The 12,322-nt window shown below is 42.7% G+C and overlaps 1 protein-coding gene across 2 annotated transcripts in view; it reads left to right on the top strand.

The window, feature by feature from the left end:
- LOC130123352 (partitioning defective 3 homolog) overlaps positions 1-12,322 on the top strand; it is a 315,854-nt gene that overhangs the window by 104,034 nt on the left and 199,498 nt on the right. The gene's annotated exons all lie outside the window — the stretch shown is intronic.

Raw genomic sequence — 12,322 nt, forward strand, 5'->3', positions numbered from 1 at the left:
GCTAATGCAACGTTAGCTCTGCTGTGCGTCTTTCGGATTTATTTTGGCTTGTGTGCGCCCAAGTGTGGTCAATTCGTTCCTGAGTTTTTCCTCTTGCTGTCCCCACATCCATCAACCCCCAGCTACCTGGACTTAAACACGCCGCTTGAGAGCTGTCAGCACTCGCTAACAGCGCTCTTAAAGCTAGACTATCCAGAACCATCCGCTTAGCTGCCACAGTTAAGTGAACTAGCAGATATGGCTAACTTGGGAACAAGTCTTACAGATTTTACAGTGAAACCTGAGTCAGGAGTACAAGAATAGCCACCCGTCCCTTAAAATTTGGAATCGTTTTGTACTGTAGGAAAAAATGCAGCGTCCCTTGTGCTTGCACAACTACCCCTTCCTGATTTCTGTGTGGTAGGTGGCAACCATATTTGCTAGTCACCATTTCTGAGCCCTTCCCTCACGCCTGTCATGTTTCCATCTTTCATTACTTCTGAACAATGATAGCCATTGTAAAAGTCCTCTTTCTTTCATGCATTTATTCAGCGTATATACCCTGCATTATCTGTGTCTGCAGTGGTAGACATTGTAGAAATTCCTCAAGGCCTGCGTGTATTTACCCAGCCCTGGTGCTGCAGATTCCTTTTTCAATTTCATGATCTGAAAAACCAAGTCAATACACTGCAATGCAGCCCCACCGGATAAAACGCAAGAGCAGCGTGATAAAACCAGCAATAAAATGCTATGCTCAGAAGTAGTTAAGTAGTGATAATGACATGCAATACGTAAGATTAAAGCAGATTGTAATAAGATAAGTTTACTCTGATAGAAAGGTCTTATTTCTCTCAACCAACTAGTTACCAGATTAATCTTTCTAACTGTGAGGATGTGAAAAGAATTAAAAAAAAACTGGAATCCCTTGTCAACAATCGCTCTTTATAACTGAGCCAAGCATAAATGCTGTTAGGGGGGGGGGGCTTGTCTTTGGTTTCATGTGCCAGGGTATGTAAGCTAGAGCTCAGCACTTTTCTCAAGTATGAATTGTCTCGTTCAGTACAGACATCACCTTTGCTCCTTCCCTCAATTTCAGTTTTTATTTTGCTCTTCTTTAGTTGCCTTTGGCCTTGGTGTAGACAGGCCTCTTGGTTTCCCCCCAGGTGTCCAGCCTGTGGCAAAGTGAAATGGATAGCGGGTCATTACACTGTGAGGGATTGTTCTCCATCCACCTCCAATGTAATCTGCCTCCTCAAGCTAGGCATCTGGGCTGGCGTATGTGTGGGTGTGCGTGTGTATGTGTGTGTTTTGCACCCTCAGCTGTGCTTTGCGTTGCAATGCTGTTGTGCGTGCGATTGTGGGAACCTAGTGTTACAGCACTGCAATCTGAAATGCAGTGTGTGTGTGTGTGTGTGTGTGTGTGTGTGTGTGTGTGTGCGCGTGCGCGCGTGCGTGCGTGCGCATGTATTTATACGTGTTAGTAAATGAAGTGGCCTGAGACGATGTATATGAGGGTAGGTATTGGATGTCTTACTGGTTTAGTTGATCCGTGCAAATGTTTTGTGTTAGTGTGTGCACTAAACACAAATGACATAAAGGAAAAAGGAAAAAAACATTTAATCTTACATGATAAATGAGTGGAATTTGTGTCTCTGTCCCAAAACTGTCTTTAAAAATAAAAATGCCTACATCCACGGTAGGGTGTGTGTGTGCGTGTGTGCATGTTTGTGGGACTGTCTGTCTCTGTGTGTGTCTGCCTGGCATCCTATGTCAGTCTGGCCAAGGCCAGTCAGTGGTGAAATGGCAGCAGTCTGACTTGGCTTACAATGTCACAGTCTCCATGGGGGTGTGAGGTTGCACCACCTGTCCCACCAGCCCTGGCTAATGTTAGCTACATCTGTCACGCAGCCAAACCTCTGTCCCTTAGGCCCTGCACGCTCAGATTAACACATTTCCATAAGGGCTCACGAATACATTTACACAGCACACAACTCTTTCTCTGTATGTAGAGCTTAGCAAAGTTGAAGTAACTGCATTTGTGATTAGGGTGATATGTTGACAGTGGGTGGAGCGGCGTGACTTGGGTGTCATGTTTGAGTTTGTGCTAACTGTTCAGTGCAATTGTGAGGACTGTGCTGTACTTAAATTTCATTGTGTAGTCTGTATACAGTAACAGGAATAGTAATTTGAAATGAGTATAAACTGTATAAACTGTCTTGCGTTGATGCCAGGGAGATCAGGTTCATGCCAGTTTTGAGGCAGTGCTTGCACTTGATCTCTCCTGTCACTCAGCCAGTAACCAGTTACCAGACCCATCCTCGTACGTATCCACCATCTACTGAAACAGTACATATACTTTCAAGTGTGAACTGACCACACTATATTTAGCAATGCTAAAAAAGGTCACCTCCTAGAATGTAAGAGTGAATTAAAATTACTTGCAGATATTTAAGTCCTCAGATTTTGTCAGGTTCTTTTTTTGGGGGGGGGGTTAATTTCCCCCCTTTTCCTCCCCAATTGCACTTGGTCAATTACCCCACTCTTCTGAGCCGTCCTGGTCATTGCTTCACCCCCTCTGCCGATCCGACGAGGGCTGCAGACTACCACATGCTTCCTCCGATACATGTGGAGTCGCCAGCTGCTTCTTTTCACCTGACAGTGAAGTGTTTCACCAGGGGGGCATAGCACGTGGGAGGATCAGGTGCCCCAACCAACTAGAGGAGGCGCTAGTGCAGTGACCAGGACACATCCGGCTTCCCACCCGCAGACATGGCCAATTGTGTCTGTAGGGACGCCCGACCAAGCCAGAGGTAACTTGGGGATTTAAAATGGCAATCCCCATGTTCGTAGGCAACAAAATAGACCGCTACACTACCAGATGCCCCATTTTGTCAGTTTTTAATTGTTTTTGTACCACAAGCCATTTGTGATTTATTAGGTAGACCATGGGACTAATGCTGTTTGGCACAGAAGTATGCATGCATGTTATTTTAACGTGGCTTGTGGGGGGTGTAACGCATCCACCACCGACCATATGAAGAAACATTATGTTAATAACTGTAAAACTCATCCACCTCATCTTCTCAAGTAGCAAATCAAACAGGACTTAGGAACACCGAGAGTGTAACTCACCTCTCCTTCCTTAGCCTTGATTAATGGCTTTCACTAGCTTCATATATTCATTACACTTTGGATTGAAACCCTGTAGGTCCTGCCATGTCTTTCAGACTGGTAGCCCTCTTTCTTTTCACACTCAGTAAAAGCCCAGCTCTGTTACAACCTGTTTCCTTGACTAGCAAAATGACCAGTTGAGAGTCTGGAGGAGAGTTCCTGAAAAAGAGAAAAATGAAACGTGAAGTAAATAAAATCAAAGTTATAAAGAGTAATTTAAAAAACATGCCTTGTCAATTCTGAAAAAAAATCAAAGCAAGTAATGTTGACAAACCTGTAAAAGGATTATCATTTACCGTATTTCACGGATGATAAGCCAAGTCAATTTTATTTGTATTTGCCTCAAGGGGCTTTACAGCAACACAATATCCTGACCTTAGACCCTCACTTTGGATAACAACTCTCTCTCTCTAAAAAAAAAATCGACTTGTTAAAGGTTTTTTTTAAAAAAAAAACTTTTCTAGCTGGTCCTGCGATTTATATTATATTTGTCGGATGAATACGCTGCATTTCAATCACGGCCACTAGATGGCACTGTTTAATCTTGAGCCTCAATTGAAAATACTGTACCGCCATACACCGAAGCGACTTGTATATGGATTTTCCCTCGCAACATGTTTTTTGCTGAGTGCGACTTGTAGTCCGGGAAATATGTTAGTCTTCTACTGCCTTAGGTCACATATTCTCCTTTAAGAATAACCACTTTTTTCTTTTTGTTCTTTCAAACATGTTTCACTGTTTTCAATGACTAGGCCCCACATTTTTAGAAAACGTTAGACATTCTTGTTTAGTGGTTAGCACTGCTATCTCATAGCCAGAAGGTCCTAGGACTTAGACTTCAGTCTGCCTATATGGAGTCCACATATCCTGTTGTGTTTGCGGGAGTTTCTCAATTTCTATTGTTTCCTCCCGCAGTCCCAAACCATGAATGACAGGTGAATCAGAGACTTTTAACTATCAGTTGGGTTGAAGGGGAGTGTGGGTGATTGGGTGTGTATTTGGGCCATGTGTTGAACTGGCAGCCTGTCCATGGTGTTTCTCCTAAAAGTATGCTGAAACTGGCTCTAGAACCCAGTGACCCTGAAAACCACCAAGAGGGTCAAGAAAATAGACGGTTGGATGGAGCGATGGAGGGCAGATTTCTCGTGTTGCAACAGAACTCTCCAAAACAGCCTCTTTGCAATAATGTTGACCAGAGAACCAAGCGGCTTGCTGCCCCTTTGCACCCTGTGGCTTTTCGCCGTGGTAGAAGTGATGCTGAGGCTTCTGTTGAGGGCCTGTCATGTTTTAAAGGCCTGTCACAGCCTCACAGCCATCACCACAACTTACTGAGACGTGTAAGTGAGAAAATGTCCTGGTCTGCGGTGTTTTTGGCCCCGTGAGGAGAGTTGAGATCACATGTTCCGGTTTGCACCGCTGTGTGGGCAAAAGAGGGCTGGCTGCTTCCCTCCTGATGCAGACGGCTCGGCTTTTTTCCCTCTGTAACCTTGTGTGGCCCCCTGGCTATGTGGAGCAAGCCAAGTCTCAGAGCCAGCCAACGATTTGAACCAGTTTATTTGCCAAATATAATAAAATGCTAACTTAGCAACAAAAGAACTTGCTGGCATTCAAGGTACAGGAACAGCAGGACCTCACACTCGGTTTATGGGACTGCAGGGGACATAGACTAGATCATAAACTACACTGACAGCAGACCGTACTGACTGACATATATATATATATATATAACTGTATAGATGCTGCTAAATGTGATGGCCCTGATACAGTCCTCTTTGTCTACCAGCTTGTGTAGTCTTAGATTCGGAGTTATTTTTCTCTGTTACCACACTTGTATAAATCTGTCTGTCTCTCTCTATTGATCAAGCTCCAATTTATCTCTCTCTCTTTATTGGACATTGTCAATCTTGTCCATCTCATCCATGTGTGTATGCATGTAGAAACGTGTACAAGGCTTCAGTCAGCATTGCACACGATATGGTGGAAGCTGTAAGGAGGGGTGCTGGACCAGTGCCCTCCACAGAGAGTCTACGTGCAGTTTAGCAATTCGGGAGTGAATTTGAGCTTTTTAATTTCCTGATATATGTGCGCTTCTCAAATTAAACAGTAATTTGCATGCATATTTAGTTAGACTCTGAGAGTCTCTGCACCCTTGCACTTCATCGCGTCTTATTTCGCCTGTATAAGTCAACCCTTGTGTATATATCTGAAGATTGTTGTGTTGTAGTGTTGTTATTCTATGTTAAGTACACTGAGAGCCACGAAACCGGAGTCAAATTCCATGTATGTGCAGAACTACATGGCCAATAAACTTGATTCTGATTCTGATTTTATTTATTTTTTGGCTTAGTTTCATCTTTTACTTTGACTGTTTGTAACGACCAGATTTTTCTTGGAGATCAGTAGTTTTTCGTTTCAGTTCTGCTCTTATTTGCTGTACAGTTCGATTTTAGTCCGTCATGCCTTGTTCTATTCTGTTTTTCAATTCTCGTTGACATCTGTGGTTTAGACTCTATAAACCATTTGAATGAATTTGTACGGTTAGTGCACACAGGGCCCGACAGATTGGAAAATGCGGTCTATAGATGTAATAAGAAACGATGGCTGATTTTAGAGTTTTTTTATCTATCATTACATGACAAGGGAATAAATCAGGCTTTGGAAAAACGTCAGCTTGCGACATCGTTGTTTCCAAACCATGTCGCTTTATAGACTTAAGGTGAAATAATCAAGACTTTTTGATGAAATAAAACTGGCCAGTTGCTGATATGGTGCTCAATTCGCCCCCCCTAAGGATTAATTCCCCTTTGAGAGACCTTTTGTTCCCCCGCTCTGGCTTGACTGTCAGCATATTGTTCTAGCAGAGCTATGAAGATGATTTATGAGCTGGATATGACATCTGAAAAGTGGACCGACTCAAACTTTCCAGTGTTTTTATTTTTTTCCAGTTATGACATTATTTTTTTTGTCATGGTTTGGGGATGTGTGGACTACATTGCCAAGACCGAACAGCTTTCCCTTTAGTATTTCAAGAAAGAAAAGGAACAGGAGAATTTCACAGCACACACACGTATGCACACTCTCTCTCTCTCTCTCTCTCTCTCTCTCTCTCTCTCTCTCTCTCTCTCTCTCTCTCTCTCTCTCTCTCTCTCTCTCTCTCTCTCTCTCTCTCTCTCTCTCTCTCTCTCTCTTTCTTTCTCTCTCTCTCTCTCTCTCTCTGTCTGTCTGTCTGTACAGGGAAAACTGTCCAGTATATATCATGCATCACCACTCATGCACCAGGGGACCAATGAGTCTCATGTACTAAATTGAAAATGGCCAGTAGGGGGCAGGCCCCTCGAAGGCACTTCTCTCATTGACAGCCAGGCTAATTCACCAGGCAATAATGTCTAAATCAGCTTGTTTTCAAAGCCAGTTATAGGTCCTAAAATGAATTTTTAATGGGTAGATTTGGTCCTGGAGGCTAATTGCGGTTCTACTAGTCTAGAAATGGGAGAAACAGTTCTTGAAAATCGTTTCATAGACCGTTATTCCCCAGCTTTAGACAATATGCTGTTAAGCACACGGAGAGAAATCAGGAAGTGATTATGGGGAAATTATTTTAGTTATGCCTTTGGGATGGATTTCAGAATCTTCCAACGTCACTTTGGGAGGAGATTTATTGATAACAGATGTTTTTACAATGTCAGTTGAGCACAATTGTTGTTGTGGCTTCCAGGTTTATTATAGTCAGTGGTTGATTTGTTGAAAAAAAAAACAATTCAAAGGGAATGGTGGGTTCTGGTGAGACAACTACCCTGGTTGTGGGTGAAGAGGGCTTTCAAAAAAAGACCCACAAACACCCTTAAACTGTATCCATAAGCCTACATGTTCTTAACCATGAAAGACCTTCTTACACCAAATATATTTAAAAACTATCCGAGGGCTCAGGAAAAAAAAAAGTCACATGGTCTAGTTTTGTGATCAGACTCCCCTTTTCTTTATAACACAGTGTATTTTGTTTTAGTAATTCTGTACTCATTATACATTTGACTGTTAAGTATTAATTTTATTTCATTTCATGTCATTTACCTTTATTTAACCAGGTTAGTCCCATTGAGATTAAAATCTCTTTTACAAGAGAGACCTGGCCAAGAATGACAGCAGTACATCAGTTTCAGCACACACTCACATGAAGACAACAGAATAGCTCAAAGTGCAAAATAGTGTAAAAATTAAGGGAAAAGATACAAACCTGTTATCAATTGAAACATTTACAATTACAAATAGACTCAGATTTCACAGACTTAACCATACCTTTAAATTCGGATAGAGTAACCAAGTCCTGGAGTTTAAGTCTATTCTGCAGGCTATTCCAGGCAGATGGTGCAGAAAACATAAAGACCTTCTTGCCCAGCTCAGTCTGAACTTTAGGAACTGTCATTTGAAAGGTGTCCTGAGACCATAACCCATAAGTGCCATGTTTTATGGACAGAAAGATAGATAAATAACAGGGGAGGGCACCCAGAATGGCCTTATACATAAAAACGTACCTAAGTTGCCGTGTTGATAGAGCAGGCCAATTGACATTGGAGTAAAGGACACAATGATGAGTGAGGGCTCTACAGTTTGTAACAAACCGTAATGCTCCATGATACACAGTGTCTAACATATGGAAACAATGGGCTGACGTGTTCATGTACAGTAAGTCACCATAGTCAAGAACAGGCAAGAATGTTGCTTCAACTAGTCTTCGCCTGACATCAAGAGAAAAACAAGACTTGTTCCTAAAATAAAAACCTAACTTCAATTTCGACTTTTTCACCAGACTCTGTCTATGGGGCTTAAAAGAGAGGTGGTTATCAATTAAAAATCCCAAGTATTTGTAGGTGGAGACTGCCTCAATTTGTTTACCTTGAGTAGTAACAATGCTCTGATTTAACTCTAACTTCCTAGTGTTTTAAAACGCCATAATTTTTTTTTCGGCATTCAAGACAAGCTTCAGTTGATAAAGCTGAGCTTGCACTCTGTTAAAAGCATTTTTCAGATACTCAAAAGCTTTGCTGAGAGTAGCTGCATAACAATAAATAACCATATCATCTGCCTAAAAACGGACAGATGAGTTTTGAACATTTTCTCCCAAGCAGTTTATGTATGCAGTAAATAAAAGTGGACCCAGGACAGAACCCTGAGGGTTATTACAGTATTGATTCAGAACATGATCTACCACACACTTCCTGAACTACAAGCCAAAGAAACACATGCTACATGTCAGCTGGAGTAATCTAGTGATGTGTGAAGAAGGGATTGGGGGTTTCTGTCTTCAATCTATTAAAACAACATGCCACTAAAAGAGGGATGAGCCACCACAACAATGTGTCTTTTACATTTGGTAATAGGGCAATATACCAGTTCAGATACATGCGAGGCTACCGGTGTGCTCTTCTACTACTACTTCTAATTCTTCTACTTCTACTTCTACTACTACTTCTTCTTCTTCGTCGTCTTCTTCTTCAGGAGGGATGTCGGCTTCACAGAGGTGGTGGTTATAGTTAATTTGTTTAACAGGAGGGACAGCATCCAGACCCCCTGGATTACAGTTTCCTGCATGTACTTGTCAGGTGCCGGCCTAACATTCAAGTAATCCGGTCTCTCCTACTGCTCGTAGTGCCTGACTCTAAGAATATGTGTCATACGGAGCACTGAGAAAGTATCTGCTGAGTTGTCAGCCCTACATACCCTCTTTAACTTGAAGTCATCACAACTCTTACACATTGTATTACCCCGTACAAAAGACCTCATCCATCTGCCATACTAAGTGGCATTTAAACAAAACCAAGTAGTATTTAAAAAAAAAGAAAAGAAAAGTATTTTACCATTATGACTTACACATGCACGTGTGTGTGCACGCACACACATATAGTCTCTGATGGCAGTCAACCCATGTTTCTTAGAATACACATCTTCTGGTATCCTCAGGGAAGACCACCCTTGTTGATTGCGTGTAACGTTGTGTGTGTGTGTGCGTGCGTGCGTGCGTGCGTGCGTGCGTGCGTGCGTGCGTGCGTGCGTGTGCGTGTGCCTGTGCCCATGCCTGCCCCGCCTGTGCATGTGTGGTGACAGATAGCAGCAATTCTCCCATGGCTGGGTCAGGCCACTGCTTGTCAGCAGTCAGTCATTAGCTTTGAATAGGGGCCCTTCACAGCACATACAGAACAACTCCTTTACTTCGACAAAACATGAAGCAGGAATAATAGTCGTGTGAAAGCTGTCTTCTTTGTAATTTTCCTAAATTGCCAAACAATTCCAGTTGATAAAAATCAGTAAAAAAATCTTCTCTGTAACTGTCAGCCGAGGCCAGCCCCTTCTACAGTTACCACAGCCTACTCACTCACATTATTACACAGGGCGAAATACAAGTAAAGTCAAGCTGGCATTAAGTTTGGCTGGTGACCGATGTAGATGCATAGCCTGCAATGCGGAGACATTCAGATCCCTGATTTTTTTTTTTTTTGCATTTTCATTCAGCTTTCCATGTTTTTAACTTGAGAATTTGCATAAAATTGCTGGATTGAAAACACCTCTTTTTAGCCGTTTTTCCACTGGATTTTTTTTTTTTTTGCATCGAAGGGCCAAATGTGTCACGATTTACCCTGCAGCGCTGAGAAGGTCCCATGATTTACCCCTCGACAATTTGCGAGCACGGGGTCAGGAATGTTTCAACTTCTAGCAAAAGCAAACTGTTGTTTCAAAATGGGCTCTCAGGGGTCGATATCAGAGCCATGGGCAGTACTTCCTCCTGTGCATTTGGGCTTGCAGTGCTGTAGCATTAATTTATAAGCTGTTTTTCCCATGAGTAATTGTCATGTGATTATACAGTCGACATTTCATATGCATACTTTACAGTGTGAGGTTTGCCTGAGTTGATTGTCAACAACAGGTCAGGGTTTGAAATGGCATCAGCTTTGTCCTAAGACTTATTGGAGCTTTGGGCCAGTGCTTAAACAACCACAATTATAAAATGCTTTAAGTACAGTATGAGCTGGATGTTTATCTACAATCTCCCTCTGCTTTGTGATAATATCAGATGGCCTGAGAGCTGGAGCCTTGAATAAACAGCCGCACCGTATCTGTAACGTGTTTCAGCCGGGCAGGTCGCCTTGTAATGGCAACCATATGCGGTTGTAAACGGAGGAGGGGTTCGGGGCGTCCTCGGGGGAGCGGCCATGAGAAGGGGGGTTTCACTGACACGGTCATCTTGGGCCAGGCTGATGGGTTAGAACCAGGAGGCGGACTCTGCTTTAATGAGGACGGAGAGGAAGGCCTTTTGACAGTCCTGCATAGGAAAGGGAGTATATGAGCAGACATGCACGCATAAGTATGCATGTACACAGAGTTAGAACACATCACTTTCTTACTCTTGCTCCGTTTTCCTCACCCGTCTCTCTCCCGCTTTCCTTCTCTTTGTCTCACCTTCTCTCTCTCCCCCACCTCTATTTGCATCTGTCTCTCAGCAATGCACACACTCAGATAAGCACACAGGGAATAGGAACCCGAATTTGTTTTATTAAGCAAGTAAATTTGAACATGCCAGGATTTGTTGGTATAAGTAGGCAAGGGAAGTAAAAGCAATTTGCAGAATGATGGATCTGCACTGTACAGTGTGAATGGAATTTAAGAAGTAGGAAGTCCATTTAGCTAAGCGACAATTTTACAATTAGAGTACTGGGAAATAAACATTTGTGTGTATAATGACATTCTTAAGCGGGCATATTTTTCTTTCTCTTCTCTCATCACTCCTTTTTATCACTATTTTTGTCACTTTTGTCATTTAACATTTTCTTTTTGTGCATCTGTCTTTCTCCTTTCTACTCTTCCTTAATGCCACACACCCACACCACACACATCGGTTCCCAACCCCCATTTTGTCCCTTTCCACCAAAATCCCTCATTTGCCCTTTGACTTTTCCTACCACCGTTACTGTGACTACAAATTGACCCCTGGGTCAAACAAGCTCTAATTGAAAGTAAATGTGAGCAGTTTCTTTTTTATGTGAAGGGGATGATGAGAGTCCTGAGGTCTCTGAATATGTGTACTACTACTGCTGTGTGTGTGTGCGTGTGTGTGTGTGTTGTGCGCGCACCCTCCAGGGCCCTTTACAACCGGTAAGGTTGCCTGTGCAACATAAATTCGACTGCTCTCAGGCTTAATGTGGCTGAAACGAAGGCTTAATGTGCTGGAACAATAGTGGTTGGATTTGAATGGGCTGTGTGTCTTGTGTGCTTGCATCTGTGTATCGGTGTGCATTCCTTTATGGTTCTTCTTTTTGCAATCCACCATTTTCTGTGCACATTTGTGTGTGGGTAGCAGTCCGAGTTTATGCACTCATGGGTATTTGTGTCATTTTGAGCATGCGGTTTCTGCGTTTTATTTCGCTTTTCTGCAGTGTTGTGTTTACGTGGGTGTGTCTGGGTATGTGTGCATGTGCACATCTTTGCACCCATTGTAGTGTATGGGTGGTGCACAACCTCAGAACATTGCGCATAACATCTCATCCAGCTCCCACAATCACCAGTAGATGCAGACGATGTGTTTATTGTTATCGCTATGCTAACTTAAAGCTACATTATAGGCTCTAGTCTAGGTTATAGCTTGAGAGAATTCAGAAGTTTGGCTAGCGCGCTAAAACCAGGCTTATCATTGGGGTTTGCGACTAATGGTTTTTTTTTTTAACTGGAGACACTCGATAACTAAATTACTTCATCCCTTAACGTCTAGTAATGCCAGGGGTTCACTGTGGGCACTTACTAACCCAAGTGAAGCACACAGTGGATAGTTGCGTCAGGTTGGGTTTGGAAGCTTTCCGAAGGCAGCTGAACGAAGGCCCCTAAGGACCCACGGAAAGATGCTGTTGATCTCGTCATTAATCCAGTAAAAGGGCTTTGAAGAGCAGGAAGTTAATCAAATCTCCATAGGATAAGAGCTTTGAAGGCTGATACGAAAGCGGAGGAAATGAAGTCCTGAGTCAGTCATTTGAATGAGAAGAGGACCGTATATGATTGGCTGCAATGAGTTTTTGGGAATGTCGGTTTGAAATGAAAAGCCTAAATCAGCCCATGTCCCTTTTGCGCTGCGTGTTAGGTCTTGAAGGGCTTCTTATCCGCATGCCAATATTCTTTTATTCAAAGCATTTTA

Source organism: Lampris incognitus, chromosome 14 (genome assembly GCF_029633865.1).
Source record: "Lampris incognitus isolate fLamInc1 chromosome 14, fLamInc1.hap2, whole genome shotgun sequence".
Taxonomy (NCBI): Eukaryota; Metazoa; Chordata; class Actinopteri; order Lampriformes; family Lampridae; genus Lampris; species Lampris incognitus.